General features: G+C 36.9%; 1 long non-coding RNA gene across 1 annotated transcript; it reads left to right on the top strand.

Moving 5' to 3' along the window:
* Window positions 1-27: 27 nt before the first annotated feature.
* Window positions 28-27,449, top strand: LOC135213697 (uncharacterized). The gene is made up of 3 exons (XR_010314184.1): window positions 28-110; window positions 19,432-19,510; window positions 26,237-27,449. It is a non-coding gene; the product is annotated as an uncharacterized LOC135213697 (long non-coding RNA).
* The last annotated feature ends 351 nt before the right edge of the window (window positions 27,450-27,800 follow it).

Below are 27,800 nucleotides of genomic sequence, written 5' to 3'. Positions count from 1 at the left end.
ACGGAGGGTGGAAATGACTGTCTTGCTAGTCCCTGTTTAAAGTGTCATTGACTCGGGAAGTGTCGTCGAGTGTGGACGTTTGAAGGCTAACTACTTCAATCAAGTTTATTGTAAGTATATTAGTTGTTTTTGTTAAATTTGTTTTCCGTCATTAATGTGAAAACCATTTAGTAACTTAATTTTACACTTAGCAATGGTTTTAGGTCTGTTTCTAGTGAGCACTCTGTGAAAAAGAATGAATGTTGAAATGGGATGAAACCATATTGATCCAATCCATTCGTTACTCCATTAATGTAATGAGTATATTCAATATCAATTTTAACGCCAATTTTTTATCCGTTGAACATAGTTTCAAATAAATTTTAAGCATCGCTCCATCTTCAACATAGCATGATTCGCTAGGCCTATGGGGAGATCTTCAGCCATTTGGTTCTTGGTAGGCCTAAATTTGTTCAATAATTCGGTCTGAAATTTCCATATTTAAACGTCATCGTCCTTCTGTAATCGAGGTTTCCGTCATGATATAAGTAGATTAGCCTGATTTAATCCCTTGATTACGATATTAGATTTCAAAGTATCGTTTCAGTGATGGGTATGACCAAAATTTTGGTAGGCATATAACAGCTGGCCCACCTTGAATTGAACCCGCAGAGAGTGAACTAATGGTGCATCAGTTTGTACTGATATATTTCTAAAACTTAGGGTTTTGGTAATCAGCAGGTAAGTATTTTAGCATGATTACGATTTCCAATGAGTCAATTTGGTCAAAGTTTGCTATGAACAAGTGATGATGGGGATTTTAACAAAAAAATCTATAGTCGAAATGGCCATAATTCTATTTCAAAGGATTTAGCCTATAGTTACAATTTTTGTAAAGAAAATGTAGTCTATTGGTGTTATTTCTGTAAAAGTATCAGTATGTTTGATGTTGGGGTCAAAGTTGCACAATTCTTTCCTCAAATTTTCAGAGTCAAAATAGCGAAATCGTTGGCATCGGTAGTAGCATCTGGTAATGTTTGACGTAGTGTATGCAAAATTCTTTTAATTCAATTCCATAAAATAGACTGCACCCTATCTTGACTGGAGATTTGTGATTGGTATTAAATAAATATGACAAGCGTTTACACTGATTGGTATTAAAGGATGCAGGCTTATTCGGACCTTGGCTGATTCGGACCATTTGCTAGACTGATTCGGACCCATACTAATAATTTTATATTATAGCAGTGGGTATTTCTATATACGTATTCCGTATCGTTCGTCCCCGCTCAAATGTATTTCGCCGTGTTTAGTACGAGCCCCTGGGAGTTAATTACAGTTGTCCGAATAAATATTACTTAAAATTCTTGTTCAGGAGGTAAAACTGCATAGAAAAATCGGCCGATCATAAGAAGGCCCGAATGAGCCAGTACATAGCCAAGGTCCGAATAAGCCTGTTCCCATTTTTAGGTACCTATATGTAATTGCAATCATGTCATAAGAGGACATTTTCCTGTCTTGTAAAGAGTTGTCATTGTTGATGGCTTGACAGTCTTAAAAACTAGCTATCTGAAATGTTCAACATCCGAGATTGTCACAGTATTATTTATCAGGAGACTTTCTGAAATGATAATCACGTGGACACTGAAAGGTAGTATGTTAACCTTTGGGAAAGTAAAGGCCTGTCCACACGATCGGGCCTGATCGGCGGACTTCCCCTCTAACAGGCACACTTGACGGGCAAACCGTCAAATTGCCCGATGGGTCTTGTAGCAAAATCACCATGGTGGTGCCCGATGGTGTGAGCTTCGACCCTGGCAGACGTACGCGAACCATATACATTTCTTTTACTGAGCCATTCTTTGCACCATATTCTCTTCTTTTTCATCACACACAAAGCAATTATCATGCTACACTATCTTCTTTGCGGTAGGCACCATGTTTATCGTACCGCACTGAACACACTACTGGCATCGTCGGACACGCCCACCTCTCCATCGCCTCACCCGTGTGGACAACATTCACGGATAAGTCCGCCAGAATTTGCCCGTCAACCCTGGAGCACGACATGTGGACAGGCCTTAAGTCAAACATTTGGGCATGTTATTTGATTTGAAATTGAAGGTTTAAGCAATTTTTAAATATTCTAAAAAGTTGTATCTTGTCTTAATTTTGAGCTATGAAACCATTTTTGAGGTTGTATAAGTTGAGGTTGAGAGATGCCAGCATGAATACCAATACCAAATATATTGTTTGCATGTCAGGTTAAATGCAAAGGACTTGCTGTGCATATCGACCCTACTGTATGCTCAGGTGCATTTAGAATATCAAGTGCTATATATATATATATATATATATATATATATTATATATATATTCATATGTATATGTTAATATGTTATATGTATATATGTGTATGTGTATGTATATGTACTATATATATATATATATATATATATATATATATATATATATATATATATACCAGATGTAAATGAATGACTACATGATTTGCAGAGGGAACAGCTGGTTCTTGTTTTAATGTAAATTAAATCTGCCCAAGTAGGCTTTTCTTCAATGTCTTAACTACTGTTGATTCAGAGATTTAATAACACCTCTTAAAAGCAAGAAAATCAAGGAAATAAACTATCCTCAAACTCAATTTCTATGCCCTGAATATCTCTGAAGAATTGTGGCGGGATCACAGGCTCAAAAACAAGCTGGCAAAATCCCCCCCACATAAATTTAATCAATCCAGCTGCCAAACTCACCCTCAGTCACACTTTCCTCTTTACACTACGGAATATGCGCAGGACAATTGACCTACCGACACACACAACAGGAAAAACACAAACACATGTACTCACCCAGCTCCAGATACTCCGGGCTATACTGTGCTGTCTGCCGGTCGAGGTCGAGTATCACAGCCCAAGGTGTCTAATGCTAAGGTGGAAAACAGTGTCGGCAATAAAGGCAATTTGCCTGGGTTTAATAAAAAAAATTTTCAAATCTATATCTCTCCAAGGGTGGTCTTTCCCTTAGTAGTCTGCCCTGTAAATTGTGTTCAGGTCCTTACAGTATGTCACGCTGTGATAATCATCAGCCCTTGGCTGAACGTCAAGTAAGGTGTATTGCCCTCAAGATGTGTAAATTGTGTACAAGCTTAAAACACAATGCATCCTCTTGTCCTGGTAAGGATAATAAATTCCCCTTTGAGTGTTTTCAAAGTAAGTCACATTTTCACATAACTGCTTTATGTCCAAATACTGGTAGCGGTAGTACTTTTACTAGTTTTTGTGTTAATGTTCAACATAGCTCCTCTCTTGGGGAACGTCATTTGTTACCGGTCCTCACCTTGACCTCATATGGTGGACAAACGTTCTCGAAAAGTCAGATGTCTGTTAGACACTGGAAGTCAAAGAAGTTATTTATCTAAGGATACAGTTGACTATCTCAAAAGATACTTTGGGTTTTCCTCCACTCAGTATGAGATAAATATGTTCTACGTAGTGCGGAACGTGAGTTTGATGACTGTCTTTTGAAAGTATACATTCCAGGTCAAGGTAAGAATTATGTCCACATGCTTGCTACTTCTGATCTTAACATTAAGCTTAATGTATCCCAATTACATACTGCTATTAATAACATTGTAAAAGAAGGCTATCATTTTGCCGAACCCTCTCTAGCAGAGGATGACGAACAAACGCCTATCCTGGAGCTAGCGGGGTTGATATTATTCAACGCTTTCCTGAATTTGCTCTAACAAGTTGTATGCAAGGTGCTGCATTTTCCACAAGAGTGGGTTTAATTCCCTTTGGAAATGTTTTGAATTTTCTGTATCCTGGCCAAGCAATTCCTGTGGGTCAGTTGCCAGTTAGGTTGTAGAAACCAAGGTAAGTGGTTTCTCTGATAATTCCTCTTCATGGAGAAGTGTTACAATCATCTGTTAATTTTGTTGTCTCCAAAGAAAAAATATTTTTCTCTAGAGTCCTTGTTTCCTGATAGCTCAGTAGTGCAGGGACTTGAAGCAATGTTTAATATTGATGCCCTAGGTCACAATGAAGAGACTGTTTGATTATGATCGCCTGCAGATTGATAAGTTTAAGCAAGGCATATCCTTATGCGATGGAAAATATTATGTTGTACTTCCATGGAAGGATGAAGTAATTAATAAAGTTCCTTCTAATCACAAGGTTGCTCTTTCTGTTACTAGATAAAGTCGTATAAGATCTGGACACAAGGGAGTTGTTGGGTTCTTATCAAGAAGTGTTTCTTCAGCAACTTGGGGATGATATAATCGAAGAGATTAATGTACATCCAGCTGATTATAACAAATTCATCTGGATTCCTCATCGTCCTGTAGTCAGGGCAGAAGCCAATACGACTACCAAAATTCGTCCAGTCTTCAATTGTTCTTTGAAGACGAATAAGGCTCCTTCTCTTAATGAGGCTACATAGGCTGGTGTAAATCTAAGGAAGGACATTGTTAAGTTGTCCATTTATTTCAGGTCCAACAAATTTACGATGTTGAGCGATATTAACCAAGCTTTCTTGCAAATACGACTAGCAAAGGAAGCTGATAGAAATCGCTTTTGTTTTTTCATGCGTGTTGGAGACAGATTGGCCACCTATCATTACAAGACCATCATATTTGGCTTTAATGCAAGTCCTTTCATTCTGAATTATGTCTGGAAGCATCATGCAGCGAAATATGCTAGTGAGGAATTTTCCAAAATACTAAAAGAAAATATGTATGAAGACAACATACTAATCACTGGCAATAATCTGAATTCTTGAAGGAAGTGTACCAGGAAACTCAGAATAGGTTGAAAGAGGGAGGGTTCACACTAAGAAGTTGGGATTCTAATAGTAAGGAGTTGCAGTCTGTTATGACAAATCAAGGTAATCTTGCTTCTCATGGGAACTCACATGAGAAAGTTCTAGGGATGAAGTATATATTGGATTTTGATACCCTACAAGTGAGTGAGGTTCACTTGGATGGGACAGCCAAAACTAAATGGGATGTCTTATCTCGAATTTCTAAAGTGTTCGACCCTATGGGTCTTTATTTGCCTGTGTCAAACAAGGGTAATTCCTAATGCGGGAATTATGGGCAGCTAAACTTGAATGGGATGATGTAATTTCAGACCAGACTCAGAAGTAGTGGGCCCAGCATTGCACTGATCTAAATTCCAAGGTCTTGTGTTAATGAAGACTCTTCTAATTCAATTGTTGTATTTACTGATGCCGTTTACAGTGTAGCTGATGGCTGATCAAATCTGCTTTATGCTACATCTAGAGTTGCCCCTATTAAGTCTAAGACCCTTCCTACCTTAGAGTTACTTGGTGTTCATCATCATGCCCTAAAGAGTCTTCCCACTGTTTTGTATTCTTTTTCCAACTTTAAGTGTTTGGATGTCACCATTGGAGTAGATTCTCTAGTTGTTCTTCAATGGCTCCTTGCCGATAATATTAATGTCAAGAGTGTATTTACTCGTAATAGAGTAAAGGATATTGCAATGTTGAAAGATTATGGCATAACCATCCAGTTCAGATATGTAAAAAGTGAAGATAATCTTTGTGATCTTCTTACCAGAGGTTTGTCCTTTAACATGTTTGTGACGCAATTGTCTTTTTGGCAACATGGACCAGTGTGGCTACCAGAGTTTCGAAAATTGTGGCCTGATTATGCCTTAGGGCGTTTGTCTGATGCCAGTAAGCGGCTCGTGGCTCCAAGGAGCAGTAGTTATGCTACCTTTCATATAAATTCAGAAATTTCTCCTGAACCAGTTATTGCTGTACAAAGGTTTTCGTCTTTTCGCTGGGTTTTAAGAGTAACTACCCTGGTGTTCAAGGCAATATTCATAATGAGGAAATGCAGCAAGAACCTTGAAAGTATTCCAAGGCTTCATCTTTTAAGTCAGATGCGAAGGGAATGCTTCCCCAATGAGTTGGGTTATCTTAACTTACCTGATAGTGATAAACCCAAGGAAGTCCCTAATTTAGTAAATAATCTAGACTTGTTCCTTGACAATACAGGACTAATCAGGTCTAGGAGACTCATTGCCAAATCCCTACGTGTGTCATATGATGTTCAAAATCCCATTCTGTTGAGTAAGGGACATAAGTTAACTGAACTACTTGTACAATTTTTCCACCTTAGAAGTAAGCATCTTGGTCTCCAGACCACCATGAACAATGTTAGAACTGGTGGATTTTGGATTCCCAAGGTGAGACAAGTAATCAAGAACATTTTAATTAAATGCATTACCTGTCGCAAATTCAAGAGTCTTTCCTTCCATTACCCTAGAAAGACAAATTTGCCAAAGCACAGAGTAAATCTGATTAAGCCCTTCCAACACTCAGGTGTGGACTTCACTGGTCACCTTTGGGTGAGAGACAATAATGAAAAAATGTCAAAATGTATATGTTACTATTCACATGCTTAAATGTCCGTGCTGTGCACATAGAGTTAGTTCCTGATATGTCCACCCTTCAGTTTGTTCTTGTGTTCACTCAATTTACTAATGTGCATGGGATCCCTTCACACTTGTATAGCGACAATGCCAAGTCATTTGTCGCTGGTGGAGAAATATTGCAGAGAGCTCTTTTTTTCGGATGAGTATAAGGCAAATGTTGAGGTTTTTGATATACAGCATGTCAAAATTCCTAGTTACTCTGCGTGGGTGGGTGCCACATGGGAGCTGTTGATTTGCACTGCGAAGAGTTGTTTGTACAAAACTATTGGACGTTCTAAGTTGCCATATTTTGAGCTGACGACTATCATTACTGATGTTCAAAATGCAGTAAATTCTAGGCTATTAACCTATCGTTCTTCTGATATTGATTTGGAAAAAATAACCCCTAATTGTTTTCTGAAAGTCGACTCAAATTGCAATGTTATACTGAGACTCAATGAAGCTCCCATATGGGAGAGTGTTCCCACTTCTAGGGGTACCCTTATGGACACGTTGTCATCTAGAGATGATATATTGTCTCATTTTAAAGAGCTTTGGTATGTCAGCTACTTGCTGAGCTAGCGCCTCAGTGGCGTTGTTGGTATGGTATTAGCGCCCCACCTCTGTGGTCGCGGGTTCGATTCTCGGCCATTCCATTGAGGAGTGAGAGATGTGTATTTCTGGTGATAGAAGTTCACTCTCGACGTGGTTCGGAAGTCATGTAAAGTCGTTGGTCCCGTTGCTGAATAACCACTGATTCCATGCAACGTAAAAGCACCATACAAACAAACAAACAAACTACTTGCTGAGCTTGAGGGAGTCATACAAGGATCGACACCAAGTCAATTGGAATGACAGGATTTCTATTAACAACATTGTCCTAGTTAAATTGCTGAATAAATTTCGTCCTTACTGGGTAGTAGGTAGAGGCAATGAAGGGCCACGATGGCAAGGTTAGAAGTGTCAAACTGAAGAAAGGTGATGTGTTGTTGTACACTCGGCAAGGAAACTTAAGATACAGTTTTTTTTAAATCTTCGAACATATATTGTTCAATAATGCCACACCTGGCAACTCTTAAAAGGGGGCGGAGCTTCAAAATCACAGCGTTTGTTGCTTTCTAGATTTCCATCAACTTTACACCATAAAGATTCTGTTGAGGTCCTATAATCATTTATAATTGAATGTAGAAACAGGCTCTATATTATTCGTTAATTGGTTTCGTAACGTCAGTTCAGGGTAGAATGTCGACCATCCTTTTTTAAAACCTACTGTGAAACCTTATTTATAAGTAATGTTTGACACTAAACTGACGTAAAATTCATACGTAATTAAAGACTTATCTTAAACAATGAGAGAAAGGGTTTTAAAATTTGGGCAGTACTTGTGGAAATCGTGAGGAGCAACACAGTAAAGGATGAAATATTATGACGATAGAGAGAGAGCGCGCAAGCATAGGCCTATCGATAGAGATACCTAATTCATTATATTTACTTTGAGAGATTAAGTGAAAATATTTTTTCAAATGTTTCAAAAGTGGAGAGAGAGAGAGCGAGAGCGCAAGTATAGGCTTATCTATAGCGATACTCAATTCATTATATTTACTTTGAGAGATTGAGTGATAATATTTTTTCAAATGTGTTTTAAAAGTGGAGAGAGAGAGAGAGAGAGAGAGAGAGCGAGCAAAATCTGCTCATATGAAAGCTTAGGCCTATTTATAACTACTTAATTTCATTATATTTTCTTTGGGAGATTGAGTGGTAATATATATAGTTTTAAAGTATGTTTTAGAAGTGGAGAGAGAGAGAGAGAGAATTATAGTACTGGTGACGGACTTATGACGGGGGTAAGGCAGAAGAAAATATAATGAATTAAGTATCTCTATCGATAGGCCTATGCTTGCGCGATGTGATATGACTACCAAGATCATGCTGCACTATGCTAGATAAAATTTGAAGGATCACAATATTCAAGTTAATTCTCTAAGAAATTCATACCCTAATCTTGATTACATTCGACAGTTGCCGTAGCATTCAAAGATTGTAAAAAGACGTGGAAAATTTTAGACACGGTGTGGTCATTCTTGCTCTCTTGATATAGTCTTTACTTTTGAAAATCGGGTTTCATCCACAAATCATTCACGAAAAAAGCTGTGTTAAGTAAAAATATTTATTACCACAAATAACTCAATATGTATTGCAAAGGCAATTAAAATTTTATATCGTGGGAGATCTTTCAGCCTCGCGGCAAAGAAATGCAGTCGTGTAGGGCTGTAGGCTACTACGAACTGCTTCGTAATGGGAGCATATAGCCAGAAAATCTTTGAGCTAACATGCTACTTTAACCTTGATTAAGATTTATGTTTAAAGACAGTAGCTTTGTAAACAGCAACTAGTATTCGATCCATGTCAACGTCAAAGTAATCAAAGTGTGAAATCCATTACGTTAGCCAGTATCCAGTGACTTGCGCTTTCCCGCTTGAAGTTCTAGGGCTCCTCCTCACATCATAGAAAACGCTCTTGCGGATGCAACTAGATTTGTTCAACCTACCTTAGCCGTCGCAACATTGAGTGCCATTGACGTCAGCTAACTTTAATCGCTTTGGAATACAAACATAAGTTTGTAGAAACTAAAATAATTGCATTCACCACTTACGATGATGCAATATATCCCCGTTCATGAAGCAAAACGAGTAAATATTGTCGTCGTGATACATAGTACTAAAATCAGAAATTCACATTCTATCTATCAGATCTCTATGAACGAATCCATCTGAGAAATTCCAATTACTTCGGACATATATCGTGTTTTTAAGTATCTGAACGGTTTTGTTTTGCAGTTTTAATTTATATGATATAATTTGCAGTATATTTTCATATTCTAGAGTAAATTTAGCGATATTATGTCTTTTCAGTAAAAACAAATGGGAAATTGGATGAACGAAAGCTAATGAAAACTGTATCTTCAGTTTTCTTGTCGAGTGTACACTACTCTGTTAATCATTTGTATCCTCTTGAGCTGTCGCCCACTCATAATCCTTGTTTTCAAAATAGCTATTTAAATCAAATAGAAAACGATTCTGCTCATGACGTTGATGTACTTGGTGGGCCAAATGATTCTCGTAGTTCGAATCAGCCCAAGGACATGAAGTGCATCGTCCTCGTCGTACTGCCGCTGTTGTAGGACGTAACAGAGTTGAGCTGTGGACTCATGAGCTAAAGTCATAATATGTTAATGAAAGTTGTTTTTTTATTTTTTATTTTTAGGAAGTTGATTGTGTCTTAGTGTAAGTATATATATACAAGAATTAGTCTGTCAGCGTGCAACTGAGTTGCACTTTTTTTCTGGGGGTGGATATAGAAACTAAATAAGTTTTGTTAAGTGTAGTCTATGTTCTTATCCCTTTTCTCCATAGTAATTCAAGTTTGTTTTTTAGTGTTCAAATTTCCCTCCAATATTAACATGTGAAGTAGGTTACCGCTTGTGAGAGGCCGGAGAACCAGGGAAGCTTCCTGGACATGGACATCAGCATACAACAGAGAAGGTTTTTTGCTCCAGAAATAGTTGCTTTCAGAGAGAATAACTTATTGAGAACTCCCTCTGATGCAATGCAAGAGACGGAGTTACGAGCCTAATAAAGTTAAGCGAACCTACAATTAAGGGTTCTTCAAGTAACACCAAAATCTTGAAATCCACACAAGAGGAGTGAGGGCATGCTGCATGTTAAGGTAAGCGGGTAGCGTATGCTTCATGTGTTATTTCAGGGATTGGGTGTTGCTGAATTCAATCGAGACAATCCCGATACACTCACATTACTTGCTCTGACGCTCCTATCAATCACTCGCTCTGCCATTTGCCTTGGCCCTTCTAAAACTGCCTCCCTATAGCTCTTAAACTCTGGCATAACTTCAGCTACTTCAGTCCTAACACTAACACTTCTACAATCTTTCATACACCTATCTAGCTCGTAATCCTCTACTATTTCTAAAATGTCGTTCCACGTCGACCTTTCATTCGTCCATCTCATTTTCTTCTTACGTTTTAGATTCATAAAGTCATATACACTCTCAGGCACAGTCGCCAACAACTTTCGCACTACCTCCTTACACTCATTTATCCCTTCGTCCACAAACTTTTTCCTAGCTAATGTTTCCAACCTGCACACATACATCGACAATGACTCACCAACATTCATTCTTGCTTCTTCAAAATCTTGCTTTTATCCTATATCTAATGCTACTCTTTATCCTCTTTGCCTGTTCTACAATCCTGGCTTTCACACACTCATACCATACGGCACATTCCCTACACTCATCATTACCCCATAATATATACTCAACAAAAATCCCGTCAAAAAGCTACCCGACTATCATGTTACATATCCCCATACTTAGCCTCACAATACTTCTCATATTCCTTAAAAAAGTCCCTTATGGCCCTACTACCATATTCCTCATATTGTTCACATCGGGATACCTCTCTCAATACACAGCCTTTTGTACTTCCTGCTCACTCTCACTTTCGCTACTTCCATTCTAACCCTTCTTTCCCTCTTCCGAATACGGCAAATCCACTTCCAAACACGTCCATACTCGACCACGCTTTTCTTACCCTTCTTTCTACCCATCTGTTTCCACTCGTGCTATCTAAATCACTCTCGGCCCTTTCCCCAATGTATTCAGTCATAGTCTTCTCCTGTCCGTTACTCTTACTAACCTTCTTTCCCTTGGTCTTTTCCTCAGCCCCCTTCTCATTCTTGACCTCAGGTTTATCCTTATCTTGTGTCTTCCCCTTACCTATCACAACCAAATCACCTTCGTCATTCGTACTCTCATCCACCTGTTCTTTCACTTAATTAATCACTCCTGGCCCATCACAAGACCCAGCTGGCCTACCTCCTACTGCTCCCTCTCCCATGAATCCCTTCATCATTTCCTGCATCATTTCTTGCACTGCATTCATCATTACCCTAAAATTTTCGTCCATTTTCTCAACCATTCTCTCCTCCGTTCCTTTCACCTCATCTTTCCTTTCCACTTTCGCACTCCTTAGCATTCCTCTCATTTCCTCTAACTCACTTTTCAGCTCCTCACACTCTACCCTCAACCTCTCATTCTCCACTTCCAACATTTCCTTAGCTTCCCTTGCCAACTGCAACTCCTCCTTCAGCCTCTCCATCTTCAACCCTTCCATCCTTACTTTCTCCACCAATCACACAACTCACTACCCCAATCGTCCTCCAGCTGCCGCACCAACAGTCCCTGTTCGGGCGCCAAAAATAATGTGGCGAGATCACAAGCTCAAAAACAAGCGGGCAAAATCCCCCCCACATAAACTTAATCAACCCAGCTGCCAAACTCACCCTCAGTCACACTTTCCTCTTTACACTGCAGAATACACGCAGGACAATTGACCTACCTACACACACAAGAGGAAAAACACAAACATGTACTCGCCCAACTCCAGATATTCCGGGCTATGCTGTGCTGTCTGCCGGTCGAGGTCGCGGAGATACCAATAACAACAAAGACAACAGTCAAGAACCACAACCCAACAACACAACACCCAAGGACCACAACACCACAACTCAACAACACTACAACAAACCAGGAATACAACCACAACTCAACACAGCAAACAAACAACGCCTTAGGACCACAATCCCACAACTTAATAACACAACAACAAATCTGGAATACAACCACAACAAAAGACCACTGCACAATCAATCACTAAAACACAAAAAATCAACAACACACACCCACTAACAACACCAAGAAATCGCAACAGCTCACCAACAACAACTCACAACCACACCAAGAAACCACAACAGCCTCCAACAACAACAACCCTCGACCACAATTCAAATATAACCCAACAGGAACTCACAAGCACAACAAATCCAACAGCACAGGCACATTGACTCCAAAGCAAAATATATCAACCTAACAATAACTAAACAACAAATCAATAAAACCCAAAACTTAACAGACTTTCAATGCCTTCTACACTTCACAGACCACTGCTGACACTACCGATCGATCATTACCGGTTCTGACTAAAGACTGACTAAAAGACAGAACTCTAACAACTAACTCCAGCTGCACCAGCAGACAACCCAGAACTCGCCAACAGCCAATTCAATTAACTATCCATCCACCAATTACTCTCTTACTAGGACGTTGTCAAGTGGAACTCCCATAACTCCTCTTGAATATACAGATGGTTCAGAGGCATAGAATGGTATTGAAAGTGCTGTATTCTTAAATGATGGATCATATCACTTGTATGTAGCCGAGTTATCTAAATGTATCTTGATTAATCGTAGAATTGATAGCATAGTCATGGCTTTGGCACTAGTTTGGAATAGTAAGGGGAAATTCTTTTATCATATGTTGTGACCGAATAGTACATGAAATTCTCTCAATTTTTTCACCAGTTTCCGCTATTGAATCTGTAAGCAGATTAACTGATCACTTCACATTTATCATGGACACAAAACTTAATTCTTACTGGGTTCCTCTCCAGTGGGATTTGTGATAATGGTGTAGGAGACATTCAAGTGTCCCTCAAAGATCTACAAAGACCAATTAGATATGGAAGAGATGCTGCTTTGTTCTGTGAGGGTGCTAAGGCGCTATCTGAAGAAAACTCGACACCTCAGGCCTGATTGTCGACGCCTCTTCGTTAGCACTAGTCGGATGCCTGATGAAAGTCAGAAATAAAGGTACTGGATTAGAGATAATACTCCCGGCCTGCACTTGAGTATGTTTTAGACTGCAGTGTGCCAGTGGGTGCTCATGGTCCAGGTGTATAAGCAGCTGGGAAAAATATTGCATTCATCTGGTATCTCTTGCTGAGATTACTTAGCCCCTTATATATCCTTTTTCAGGGAAGTTAATATTCATTCCCATCGGAATATTGCCTTTTATGTAGGCGTATCCTTCAGTGCAAGCTGTAATCATCAATGAAACTGGTGGTAAGAGGTTGAGCAGGAAAACTTCCATTTGCTTTGTTGCCAAGAACTTTCTTTGGCAGTCAAGTCTGTTGCCCTTTTGACTGCCAAGTTGAAAAATTTTGTTTGGATGCTTGGTGAACTTTTTTTTAAGTGGTAGAGCCTAAGAAGAAGAAACAGCTTAGGTGTGTATTACTGCTGCCAGAAGTGGATTCCATTCAGGTTACAAAGCTCTCACATGTGCTTAGCAAAGAACAATATTTGAGGAGAAAACCACTTCAGAAGCATTTTGAAAGGACCCTTGCGCCCAAGTCCGAGAGCCCTCGAGGGCTTTTGGATCCAAGCACAGTGGTCACTTCAAGCCACTTCTGTTTCATTCTATCTAAAGCTGAAGTGGTTTTCTCCTCCATGCTGCTCTTCATCAAGCACATAGGAGAGCTTTGTTCCCCAAACAAAATCCATTTTCTGTCGGCAGTAATATACAGGAAGGATTCCAGATCAGGTTAGAATGTTGTATGTTTCATGCAAGAAACTTTAAGCACACTTGGCAAGCAGATGTTGTCTATCTGCACTACCCACCACCCTATTCTTGATGTGGGATTCACCTATCTGTAAGAATTGGTAAGATTCATCTCAAATAGAGCACGTAATATTAATTCTTATAATCTATCACTTAGATACTTTAATACTATTAAAGTACATACTCTACCCCAGCTTCTCCCAGAACTTAATGGGCTGACATGAAGAATTCTGACAAGAGCTAAAACATGCAAAATATACCAAGTGGAGAACAGGTGAACGATAGTCATCTAGGACAGCTAAGCTGTCTTTTATTTGAGTGCTGACACTCCTGTCAGCACAAAACTAAAACTATCATTAACAGTAGATAAGTGTATAAATAATAAATTCTTTTATGAAAATGTATGTTTCACCCATCCCTGCCAATAGAGACATAACCTTGATCAGTTCTGTAGTCTGCTGCTCAATTGCCATTTGAGCATGTAGATCCCTCTTAGGGGAAAGACATTAGTCTCTAGATCCTTAGCAAGTTGGGTATTGGATCTAGGAGTATTAACACCTTCAGTGTTAAACTTCAAACAACACATTACAAAGGAATGAATGTGTTTAAAGTGTGTTTTTTATTTTAAACTAAAGACAAGCTTCAACCCCAACACCACTATTGTATAGTGATAAGTCAAGTGCAATCCTTACAAAAGTAGTGGTTTTCACTCGCCCCAGAACTATACCGACACCTTTTAATAAAGGTGAGTGAGCCAGAATATTCTGGCATGTCCAATTTAGCAGTTCTCTGGTATTATAGCAATATTTTACCTTAGAAATAGTGCTGAAGGAACCTATTTCACGGAGCGACACGGCCGAGCCCAGAAAAGATATTTGTAAGGAAGGAAGGACCTTAGCAGTATTAAATGGTTTTTGTAGAATACTTGGAACATGAGTTTGAGGAGTGGATCTCTATGAACCATTTGGTGGAAGGCACCATTACTTTCTTCCACCATCATCCTGTCTTCATGGATTTGGTCATGTCACCTGTGCATGTCATCTTCAGTGCAAATATCCAAGAAGCCTGGGATAGCCAGTTTCTCAGTCAGTGGACCTAATCTTGCATCCAAGTTGAGCGGTACACTAACCAGATTTTTAATGGGGAGAGACATTGTTGTAGTAGACCATTCTAAAGATTTGGCATACAGGAGAACCCTTGTGACCTTTGGGTTTGGTCACCAAAGATGGAAGGACAGATTGTTTAGGTTTAAGGTTCTGTTCTTTATGACAGCCTGCTTGATCTTACTCAGCCAGACTAAACAATTCCATCTTCATCATAGTCTAAACCAACTAGCCCAAGACAAGAGGATTCCTTTCATGTGGACAATTTCTGTAGCGTGAACATTCTTTCAAAGATCACTTACATGAATGTACCTGAAGGAGCCAGTACATATACCTAGTTGGGAATGGGCTAGGAATGGTAGATCATTTAATGTGGAACTATTGAACTGTCAATGTGAAATTCTTGGGTATATGAGGAATGTGACGATGGCATAGTAAGCATTAACCTCCCATTTTCCCTAGTACACAGCTGAAGAAGATCTGAGTTAACCATACATCTGTGTCACAGCTCTGCAAGAAGAGCCTCTTGCTTGCAGGAGATACTGGATAGTCTCCAGCTATGAAAAAAGAGAGACCTATCGATTGACAGTATATCTCTGTCTAGGCTGACAAAGGAGATTGTGCCAAGGGGGTATATCTCGCAGGACCAGCAAGAACAGAGATAGCAGATCTGGAAACCATTCTTGAGGCCACAAAGGAGCTACTAGGGTCATCCTGCCTGAGATTCTGAGAAGTCATTATTCTGTACAGGACATGACAGATCAGGCAAAAGGGAGATAAGGTGTAGACGTCCAGGTTGTCCCAAGGATGTTGAACTGAATCTAATGCCACGGCAAAGAGATCTGGAACTACTGAACAATAGCCCTATAGTTTCCTGTTGAACATTGTCATGACGAGATCTATCAGTGGTCTCTCCCACAGATAAAAAAAGTCTGTCCGCTATCACTAGAGCACATTGATGTGAAGTTGCCTGTCCTGAGGACTCCACACACCAGACGTCAGGTCTGAGAACAGAAGTTCTGGAGGGGGCAAATGAAGAGGCACACTCCCACAGTCAGGTTTTTGACATCCAACCACCACAGGAGGTTGCTTCTCTTCTGTTGGCAGAGGGACCTGTAGCTGAGGAGAGTTCCCTGCTGGGGACGAAATTCCTTCAGCCTCCATTGCAGAGCTCAAAGATGTAGATGGCCATGAGGAACTAGCTTCTCCAGTGACGTCAAAAGGGCTAGGATCACTTGCCACTGCTGAGCTAGTTTCTGTTCGGACAGGAAGGAATGAACCACTATCTTGAACTTCTTGATACCTGGTCTATGATAATTCCCAGGTAAAGAATTCTTTGACTGGGTTGGAGATTGTCCCTGTCTCAAATTATCTTATCCCGAGAACTCGCTAAGAGTCAACACCAGGGTGAAAACTCATGAACACCTGGGGAGCGGTTGTCAGGCCAAAGTAAAGGACTTTGAACTGAACTGGAACACCAGTTCTCCAAGACTGAAGAGAAGAAACTTCTGGGAGGAGGGATGGATAGGGACCTGGAAGTAAGTGTCCTTCAAATCTATAGTCAGCATGTAGTCGTTGTCTGACAGCTGTTAAGAAAGTTCGAGGAGTCTAAACCCTGAACTTTGTCAGCCTTTTGGCATGTACTGTATGAACTGAAAGTAATTTTACAGTAAAAAATATATGCCTAATTCAATTTAAAGGGTAATAAAACTATAAATCCACAAAATAAATTATAATAACTATGAGAATTACTTTCACAGTTCAACACTTCTCTCTTCTTGCTTTCCAATTAAAAATCAAAAGGTAAAGAGTTCTTACATTCTACAAAAGATGAACAAATTTTTTCAGGCTATCAACTTAAATTAACATTATCCCAGCCATGTCACCATTTTTTGATACACAGCATAACATATTCTACAACCACTTTTAAAATATGCTGATATGCACAATCATTTATACAACTGCAAAATGGGTGAGGATAACTAATTACGAGAAAATAAATAAGGTACAGTTTTATCTACAGTTACATAATACAAACAGACTATCTTACTAACAAATAAAATCTTAGGAAGGTCACATAACCTTCAGATTCTTAAATTACCTAAGAAAATACATCACGCAGCTTGTATTAAATTTTAGAAATACCTTAAAAACATATACTGGTCATCCTTTTTGATACAGTATACAAATTGCATCTTGCACAAGTTAAATGAACTGTGCAGGTTGAATTTCAAAAGTGCAGAAATGAAAATTTCATAGGTACGTATTGGTCCTATACTACCGTATAAGTAATGGTCATTAAAATAATTTACAATTAGTGTATACAATATTTTAATTCAATATAGCAAAACTAATATTTTAGCAACAGCACCAACAGTACATGGTTTATTATGATCTGGTTCTTGGGGTGTTATACATAAGCATGGGTTCAAATTTTTGGTATTGAATATATACCTTTATAAATTTGAAAGTCTGATTTTGAATGAGAGTATATTGACAGTAACACTTTCATCGGTGTCATGTCTAATACCTGATGATATTTGGTTACTGAGATTAGTAGTAAATTGCTAAGCTTCCTTTTTTGGCCCATACAGTAACTTTCAATGCTTATACCTCTGATTTTTTTTCAAGTTTTCGATACCTGTGATAAAATATGATTACGTACAATCAACACGTAATTGTTTCAGAATCAAGCAGCAGCAGCTCACATTAACATGCTAACAGTAGTTTATGATTGATATTGAAATAAAAACCTAGACTATCAGTGGGATAATGTACCAATTTTGTCTTTTTCACGTATTGAAGCTTAAATTGCTTTTCCCTTTAAATTGTAGGATTGAAAAATCTGTGAGTAGAATATTATTGATTTTAGAAGTATAGTACACTAATGAGATACTCACATACACTGTTCCGCTCTTAAAGCTTCCCAAAGTTGGAGTGAGATTATTTGCTTTTCAGAAAAAATGATCTCGAGTGATTTTTTTTCTTTTTGTCTCTATGTATAAATGTATGTACAAATATATTTCTTATTTTATATGAATAACTGCAAGGCATTTTTTCTATATCTCTGTAACTTCGCATCACAAAACAAACCTGATTGATTCTCATACTGTTTCAGGTTTCATTCCTTTCCATACACATGCCAGTAAACCGACTTTGACACTTTGTAAAAACTGCAGAAATATGTTAAAAATGCTGAAATGTGGGATGATATGAAAGGATAATTACCAATCTGTACATTTCTACCTCAGTTTGTGAAATGTTACCCACTTGGATATTTAGAGAATAACATGCTGTGTATGTGCATATTTAAAGAGTTTATGCATTTACAAAATGTATATATAAACTTGAAAAAACATGCATGTGAAAACACTTTTTGGAACTAAATGTTCACTAAATTAGCAAGCTCCTCAAATGTTTTGGAGGGGGGATATAAAAAATGACACTGGTCATTTTTATCAATTTCCAATCATTTATGTATTTGGCATATATTTACCGGGGGTAACAAAGCAGTGTTACAGATAGTATTTTTTTTTTGTAATTATCAAAGATCTGTAACTGTGTGGGGCATTACTACAGGCAGTCCCCGGCTTGCGACGGGTTCGGCTTACGACGTTCCGAGGTTAAGGCGCTTCTCAATTATGTTCATCAGAAATAATTTCCAGGGTTACGATGCCTCCAACGCTCATCTGGCAGAAGAAATATGACACCAAAAATGCAAAATAATCAATATTTGAAGGTATTTTTTGATGAATAATGCAATAAGAATGCAGTTTACATGGTTTTCAAGGCACCCAAAGCATCAAAAATAAGGTTTTCTTAGGATTTTTTTATGATCTGGCTTACGACAATTTTTGGGTTACAACGCATCTCAAGAACGGAACCCCCATCGTAACCCGGGGACTGCCTATATTGATAATGTAAGTGATAGGTAACTTTCAGACATCATCCATGGGTAAAAAATTGCGCTCTGGATTCTTGGTACCTGGCAGTTTGACCACTGTCATTACTGGTTTTCTTAGCAGTTTTTAGCATAAGCTTTACTTCTGCACAAAAATTTATTTTGCTGAAAGTTCACATTTCACCTAGTAGTCTTTAGTCTGTTTACTTCCAGTTTATTCTTGTATTTTGTTGCAGTTAGTATGTAGACCAGTCCTTTATTTGAATTTAAACACTTGTGAATGGAGGGATGGATGGATGGATTGTATATGGGACTGAAAATTGGGTGCCAAAGTCAAGAATGTCATTCATGTTTAGTCATTCCTATTTAGAGGAGGAACTATACGTATATTAAATGGAAAATCAATACAAATTCTTGACTCATAGAGCTGAATAATGGAATTTGTTCTTCAGTGACAACAATCTTTGCCCATATTACAGCTGTTTAAATATAGTTAACCGAATTTGGTGTTTTTCAGGGTCTGGCAAATATGCAAAACTGTTGTCACCCCACAACCTTATTCAGGAAATTCTAGTGCAGTGGACAGCTCTGTGATGGTAAGCTATACATAAAATTGTTGGAATGCCTATTGGACCCAAATGCTATGCGTACTGTATAAATGTGCCAAGTACACCAGTAAAAATACATAAACTGAAATAGGAAAGATTTTATGAAAAAATGTTATTATCTTGAAACACTTAACCATTGCCAATGCTTTTATGAATATAACCACAGTTAACCGTCATACATGGATTGTAGCCCTAGGAACGTCAGTGTTACCATGCATTACGTATTCCAGGTGCAGACATACTGACATGCTTCATTGGTCACTGTTTGTTATATTAGAGGTTAACCCTCTTCAGTGATCTTAAGCCCTTCAGGCAGATGTGTCTCATATACTATGTACGTATGTACGTAATGGTACAATTAGCAATGCATAGGCTGGTCAAGTTTTGTGGCCTATTTTATCTCCTGCTTACAGGCTCAAAATAATTTAAGTAACCTTACATTCTTAAAGGTTTGCATTTTCTTGTTCTCAATTTGTTAGATTTGGCTTATGCAATTTCTTCCCTAACTGCATTAAGATTTTATTTATACTGTAGTGTCATTTTTTTTTCTAGTACGCTATTCCCATGTATTTGTGCAATAAGTTTTTCATATACATATCCTTAATAATTTAAATTCAGCTTGAACCCTGATTGTACAGCATATAATTATATAGTAAATAAACCAGTGTTTTATGCCAGTTTGCAATGTCCCTACTTTAAATTTGTCAATAGTTATACCATAGCTTCCCTAATTAATTTTTTTTCATATTTTCTGTTAGTCAAGTTATTGAAGAAATTCAGTGCCTATGAGAAAGTTTTGTTAACTATCAGAAGTCATTAACAGTATAAAATCCTGCACTTTCAGAAGGGTTATACCGGTGATTCTCCGCAGAGAATAGTTAAGACAAATTACATATTTAGTAGATATGGGTACTAGTAGTGTTTTATTCTAAAATATATCAGACTACAGAAGTGATTGTTGTTAAGTGTACTAACCTAATTTAAAGTAGCTTTTATAGTTTGTTAAAAAGAAAAGGAAGAAAATTTTTTAGATGTTAAATACAAAATATGAAAGAGCACTGTAAAGCACCGTTAAACACTTAGTTTTGCGTTATAGGGTACGACTTACTACAACTTTATAAACCACCTGCATATGCAGAGCACAGATGAAATACCCTCTTAATAGCTGCTGTTACATAATAACCAATAACAAGAAGCTCAGTAATTGTTATGCATTACTTGTAGCACTGTACACAGCTTCATAAGAGTATGTAAACATATTTCCAGACAGTAACACAGCCTGAACTATTAAGTGCTCTTTTAAAATTTGATCTTAAGCACTAGAGCCAAAGTCAAGAGAGTATGACATAGGTCTACACTCAGTTTGTCACAAAATATGAGGGTCATAATTATAGCTTCAAGATCCTAGATCTGCATGGAGCCAAGATAGAGCTGCTTGAAAAAAAAATACTAATCTTGAATGTTGCATCCTCTCTTAGCATCAAATCTACAAACCAGTACCATCAAAAAAGTAACAACCAACGTGCAAGTGAAAAAAAATTTGCAACACCCCAGGCAGGATTCATAATTGTCCATCACTGTGTCGTTGATATATACAGCAAAGGTGAATGTAGCCTAACCATACACCTTCCAGTGAAGTGACCATAATTTATAACATTAACTTTTGTAGATTTTTAATCAGATATATTTTTCAATTTTTACAACTACAATAGTTTATACAGATTTTAACAATACAAGATATATATTTATATATAATTTTAACCCTATACTCTGTACATTAAGTTTTTCTAGAAATATAGTGAACTCAGCATTAGAAATTACATTGCAGTCTTTACCCTTATATTTTTATAGAAGACTGAAATTACACTGAAAAAATTCCCTACTTTAATGCCATTAGTGTTTGCCCTTTCATTATCACTCTTGAAAAACAATTTGAAGTATGTATTACTTCAGTATAAACTCTTAGTATTTTTAAGATGCTATACTGTTAGATATGGCATAGTAGCTGGGAGTTAGGTCTACAATGACTGAAAAACTTTTTTATAGTTAAGAGAACCATCCCATAAACCCGATTGTCTTGATCTAGTTTTCACCATTCATTTAGGAAACAAATCCTTGGAGCCATCCACACATGTCTAGAAATGTATTTTTTTTAGTCTAATTTGACTATTTAATCTAATTTACCTAGGGACTAGAATGTTACATTCCTTCCTCATAAAATATGTTAAGGTTCTTGAAGTACCAAAGGGAACCATGATCTAATGAGACATTGTCTCTTTCGATACTCTCAAAATTCATAATGAAGGTGTCAACCATTTATCAGTCCTTGGAGTGCATGAAACTAGCAGGCAGTTGTTCAGTTTTTTGCCATTGTTCAGAAAATTTGGGTTGGGAGCAGTGGTTGTGAGAGTAAGAAGCTGCAGTGACACCTGGTTGTCTCATTGGTAAGTTCCATTGAACTACTTGGGATGAATTACATTGGTCTTACTGATCAATAGTGAAAACTCTGAAGCCCATCAGAAATGTGTAATTAAACTTCATGCATAGTCGTTGACGATTGTTTCCTGTCATTCTGCAGCAAACCAAGCAAAAACCCATGTTCTGAAGACCTTTTTAAAAACCTAGACATGTATGGTCTACATGTAGAATATGAAGGACACCACCTAAAAAATTAAAAATTGATCCCAGAAACATTGAGAAAGAGTTACAGGAGATTAGATACTGCTCCGGTTCCCTGTGGGATGGTACTGTTTACATGTACCAACATATATTCAACCACCAACTGCATTGCTTTTCCTTTAATGCTTTATCTATATGTATTCATTCCCTAACAGTTCAACTACCTTGCCCTACTACAGTTACTTATTGTATATAAGAAAATGTATTCTGGGTGAGACAAGAGTCAAATGTGTTTTTCATTGCTAAACTAGTTTTCCATTTTAATAATAGCACCTGTGTAAGCTTGCAGGTTCTTCACAAGCTGTGAAACTCACATGTTTTTTCAATCTTAACATTTTTCAATCATTTCATCTGTCCTCTTAAGTCAGGCCAGGTTCCTGAGGTATGTCACTCTACATTCACTATCTTAAGAGTTGTCAGATAAGGTGACACTATTTGATAGCACCTTTACTACTGCATTTAATTTCTTTATATAATTGTCATCAAAAAGGGTTTCATAGCCTCCAGTGATGTCTAACCCAGCAGCAGGCTTGGTGTTAGACAATCGAGAGGTGTTTCAGTTCTCTTTCCCCTTTAACAGCGTGAATTTTCATAGCTTTGATTGAATCTTGTGGTGAGTGGGTTAAGCACTGTCTGCTTCTCCTTTCATGAATTAGTTCATCCATCGACAATAAATAATTGAGGATTAATCTCCAGCCACTGCCTGTGACATGCACATCTTTCAGCTGTTGAAGAATAAGATATTGCGAACTCGAAACAGCTGAATATGGTTGTAGTCATTTCTTATTTTTGCAAGAACAATCGTTACTGGAAAACCCAGTAACAATTTTGTTATGAGTCTACATTAGATCCAGGTTCATATAATATGTTGGAAGAAACTGCCCTAACCACAGAAGATATTAGAATAATACCTTGGTAACTTGGCCTAATGCACATTCCCCCATTTTTTGTTTCCCTAACAGCCTAGTCTGTGTTGACTTTTCCTTAACATTGAACAGAATTTATCTCGCTGGACAACTTTTAGTTGGTCAGATTTATTTGAAAAAAAAAAAAACCAAAAGTCTCTGAAATATCAACTGTTAATTTTAAGAGTGCAATCACAGTATGTGATATTTTTGCATGAATGATATGCATCAGTAGTGAAACCATCTAGATCATATAAATGAAAACAGTACTTTGTGTCTTGGCAAAAAATGAAGAGTATGGGAAATGGAATGTTAAAAGCTAAAGAGGAAAACAAATCTTACATCCACATAGAGGTGAAAGTCATATGTGTGTTGACTTCTGTAATATATATTTTATAAAATTTAATGACATAATAAAATACAGCTTATGCACATCACCAATTAAACATGTTTTTAAGAAACAAGGTTGTACAATCCACAGATTAAGTCAGCAAAGAAATTCTGTTCTCTTTAAATCAACGAGAATAGTCGGTGACGGCTAACCTGTATGCTTGGTAATGTACACACAATTCTAAGAACTAAATACATGGAATAAAAACCATAAAAATTATACACATAAATTTTGACAAAACATAACCCAACAGCTGCTAGTATGTCTTCTAGGAGAGGAAGGGATGGTAGACAACATATAAAATTCTTAAACAATATTAACAGATTTAGTCTTTGAAAATTATGAAAACTGACGAGCATAAAGTGCCAAAACAAATATACATTATAAAAACTTTAACAGTGATGGCAAAAGAAATTGTATTTAAACAGTCTGATCATAACACTTCAAGAAATAATAATGTTATCTCAAAGGAATTTGAAAAAAAAAAACTCACAACCTTGTTTTAGGATTATTGGCAAGGTATTTTATGAAAATATCACAACCCTTTTTAGCAGTGCATCAGGAGATATTAATCACAGGACTTGAAAAGTTGTTTAAGTCCTGTTTACATTCATACATCCTGACATTCACTCTCGCAGAGGATAGAGCTCATATGTGACCGATTCTGCACATTTAAGTTATAAACTTGGTCTGGTTATGAACCTGTGTAGTTACTAAAGATAAGAATTACAACACTAACTCTTAATCACTGAGAAATTGTCAGTTAAAGTCAGTACCAAGATAAAAATTCCTAAATACTAATCATGATGTATCTTAATTCTCACATTTCCTAATTACTTCTCAAGATAGGTATTCCCAGTTATGCATAACTCTTTAAATCCTCCTGGTCACAAAGTACTGACTTAATTTATTAAACAAGTAATACAGAGAAAATGTCTTAAGAAATTAACATGAAATTTAATCCTCTTTCTATGGAATAAAATTGTTTTAATTATAGGTATCATTTCTCAAGTGTATTCAAGAATATGACTACTGATGACTACTGTGACAGTTCCATACGAAAGGATATTACTACTGAGCTGTACTGTAGCTTTCTCTAAAAAGAAATGCATCTTTGTTATATTATATGTAACTCTGTTCTCTTCAATATAGCAACAAGAACAGTAATGCATCGTGGCTTCCACAAGAGACAATCTTCATGATGAGGCAAATGTGCAGACACTACCTAAATATTCTTCTATTTTTGCCAATACAATTACTTAAGTACAAAACCTCTGTTATCCCTTAAGGCTACAACTGAAACTGGGAGAGGTTACTGACAAGTGCAAATAAAATTTACTCTAAATGCTCAAGGCTTTAGCTTGGGCCAAATCTTGACATTGGGGAAATTTGTGTTAAGGCACAGAAGACAATGATGTCTTTTGGAGATTACACAGCAGTGCCTAAGATTTTATTTCTAATGAACAAGTTTAAGCTTTCAGATTCAAAAGTAAACAGAAGCCCTATCAAAACTGGTTGTGGTTAAGTATCAACTTCTTTGCTGCCAAGCAGCATGACCATGTATGCATAAAAATATACAGTATATAGCTCATTCCTAATTTAAGCAGAGCAATACTACTCATATCAGTTTATTGTTGCATTATCACAAATACCTGCATTATGCCTCTCTCTACTTGATGGGCAAAATGGGCATGTTATAACTTAAAATGTCATCTAACATGAAGTCAATTTCTTGAAGTAAAATGCTGACTGAGGGTACATATGGACTGAAAGATTGGTAAATAGTAATAAACATACGTATATCTACTCTGGTGCTTCAAAGAAAAAGATAACACAGATGGCAGCACAAGATTGTTGGTTCTACGGAAAAATATCCATACACTATTCCAAACTTTGCATTATCAATACATCTGACCTCCTTCATTCGGAAAAAGATACGTGTATGAACTCAAAAGTTAGTACGTAATGCTCTAAACTACATGATGAACAGAGACATGAAAAGTGAACAGCTTTACAAACTAACATTTCTAGGTGTTATAACTTGTAGTAAAAATACAAAACCTCTTGAAACAGTGGTTTTCATTTCATGTTTCACTACAGCAACAGTCAAGTACAACCAGTCCACTCAAACACTACACTACAACGCTTAACATTACCAGTGACAAAGTGCTAGTTGAGTACGCATAATGAAAGGAACAAATTATATTATGAATTTTAATAAAAACAGAGAGATCTTATGCAATATTTTCTGAGTACCTTTCTGTATGCTTATGCATATAAAAATATACTAAATCCACATTAACAATTTTTAACAATCAAAATGAAATATGTGCATTACAGAGGGTTCTTATTCGTACATTAAAGAGGGTTCTTATTCATACCAGTCTGAGATGAGAAAGTTTATCTCACAGTCAATTACATATTCAACAAATAGGCCTTTTTTTTCTTTCCTCTTAGCATCGTTATTTATGTTCATGTCCCAAAATTTAAAGATACAGTTGCTGGTTGCTGCAGTTTATAAGTACCGTATTTGGTTTTCTAACTGTTTATTCTTTTCTAAGAAAAATTTTCACTTCCACATTTATGTAAGTGTCGGTACTTTACTTCTAAACAGACATAAGGCAATGCTAAGTCTGATGAAAATAACACAAAGAAAAAGGCACTTTGAGTATGACCTACTTGGGTGGGGACATCCTAAAAACTGGATAATTATGCTTAATAAATGTTTCCATCACACAGGATTCATCACCTGCAAGATATACCTCTACATGGTACAAGTATAGAAAACTTTCATTAGAAAAGAAAACACTAGAGATTGGACAAGCTGCTTAACCATCCCTGATATTCAAGTTATCATATGTTACCTGGCAAAGGTAGATTTTCACACTACATAATTCACATCTTTTGACTAGTGTCACAACACAGCAGTGTGGAGTATTAAATGCTTCCAGCTTACTAATGACCTGTCATCATAATTTAATTAGAAAAGTATTTAAAGTTATGGGAACATGACCTCTGAAAGTATTTGAAGCAATTAAGTATCAATGATGTAACTGTAGCATAACATTTAAAGTTGAACTTTATTTTGTGGGAGGAAGAGAATGGGAAACCCTATCTCGCTGTACACATAGGAGAATCATGTACCTAAGGTATCAATATACTTTTATCTCCTTTTTTCTTAAGCATACCTGTAGCATGTACTTTTAAATTATAAATACTTATTTTATCATATAACCGAGAGCATAAAATTTTCCATATCACTAGTCCCTTGCAAAAATAATTGTTAAAGATTCTACCTTGAAACCCTGTTCCTTATAGGATATAGCAAATATAAAAATAACTGAAAACTAAATGTGCCTAAATTGCTTCAAAGTATTTGTTTCTTTTGCAAAAATGGGTAACTAATTTTAAATTTGTCTGCATGGTGGACAATAGGATCATGGACACCCATAGATTGTTTACTTTTAAAGTTAGGTCATCACATCTTTGATCTACTAAGGAGAGGAAAAATTAAATGCTTAGCTTTTAAGAATTTTTATCTATATCTGCATCAACTAGACAGTGATGGTTGTGTTCACATTAGTGTTAATTTATGAACCCTGTATTAAATGATTTATTCAACCTTCTTGCTGAATTACTGGTTATAAATGCAAGTTACAAAACTGTAAATGAAGTGTTAATGCTGAACAAAAACTATCAAGTCAGGAACATGCATTTGTGTTTGTGAAATATATGCAATGGTGAAGTATGCATGAATAGGTTGTGACTGTTTGCAGCAACAAGTTGATGAACTATCTATTAACTGGTGCGACTGAAAAACATAACATGAAGCAAGTACACAGACCTCTAGGTAATTTTTGTTGTTAGTGGAGGAGGACAGTCTTGAACTGAGAATTTGCAAGGACGGGACTTTATTTCTTATGTAATTTAAGTTTTGATTTCCAAGTCTAAATATGCAGAATACATTCTATTGAAATTATAATGTGATCTACTAGAACACAATTGAACTCTTATTTTTTTACTGAAGCTTGTAGTATTGTTACTACTTGTAGGTGTTCATAAGAATAATTATTTGAGGTTAATTGTAGAGATTTTTTACAATGTTAAAATGGGATTTTTGTGTTTCAACATAACTATGGGTATTTTTTTTTTGTGTATCGACAAAACTGTTAATTATATTAAGTTGATTAACTACACTCATCACTTTTTGGGCAAAAATTACAAACTTACTAGTACCTTCTAGTTCCAGAGGAGAATTAAATGCAGAAATGCACACAGGATTTACCTCGGTACATTGCCTTCA

Source organism: Macrobrachium nipponense, chromosome 43 (genome assembly GCF_015104395.2).
Source record: "Macrobrachium nipponense isolate FS-2020 chromosome 43, ASM1510439v2, whole genome shotgun sequence".
Lineage (NCBI taxonomy): Eukaryota > Metazoa > Arthropoda > Malacostraca > Decapoda > Palaemonidae > Macrobrachium > Macrobrachium nipponense.
Note: the sequence above shows the minus strand (reverse complement) of the source record. Positions and strands in the feature narration are given on the sequence as shown.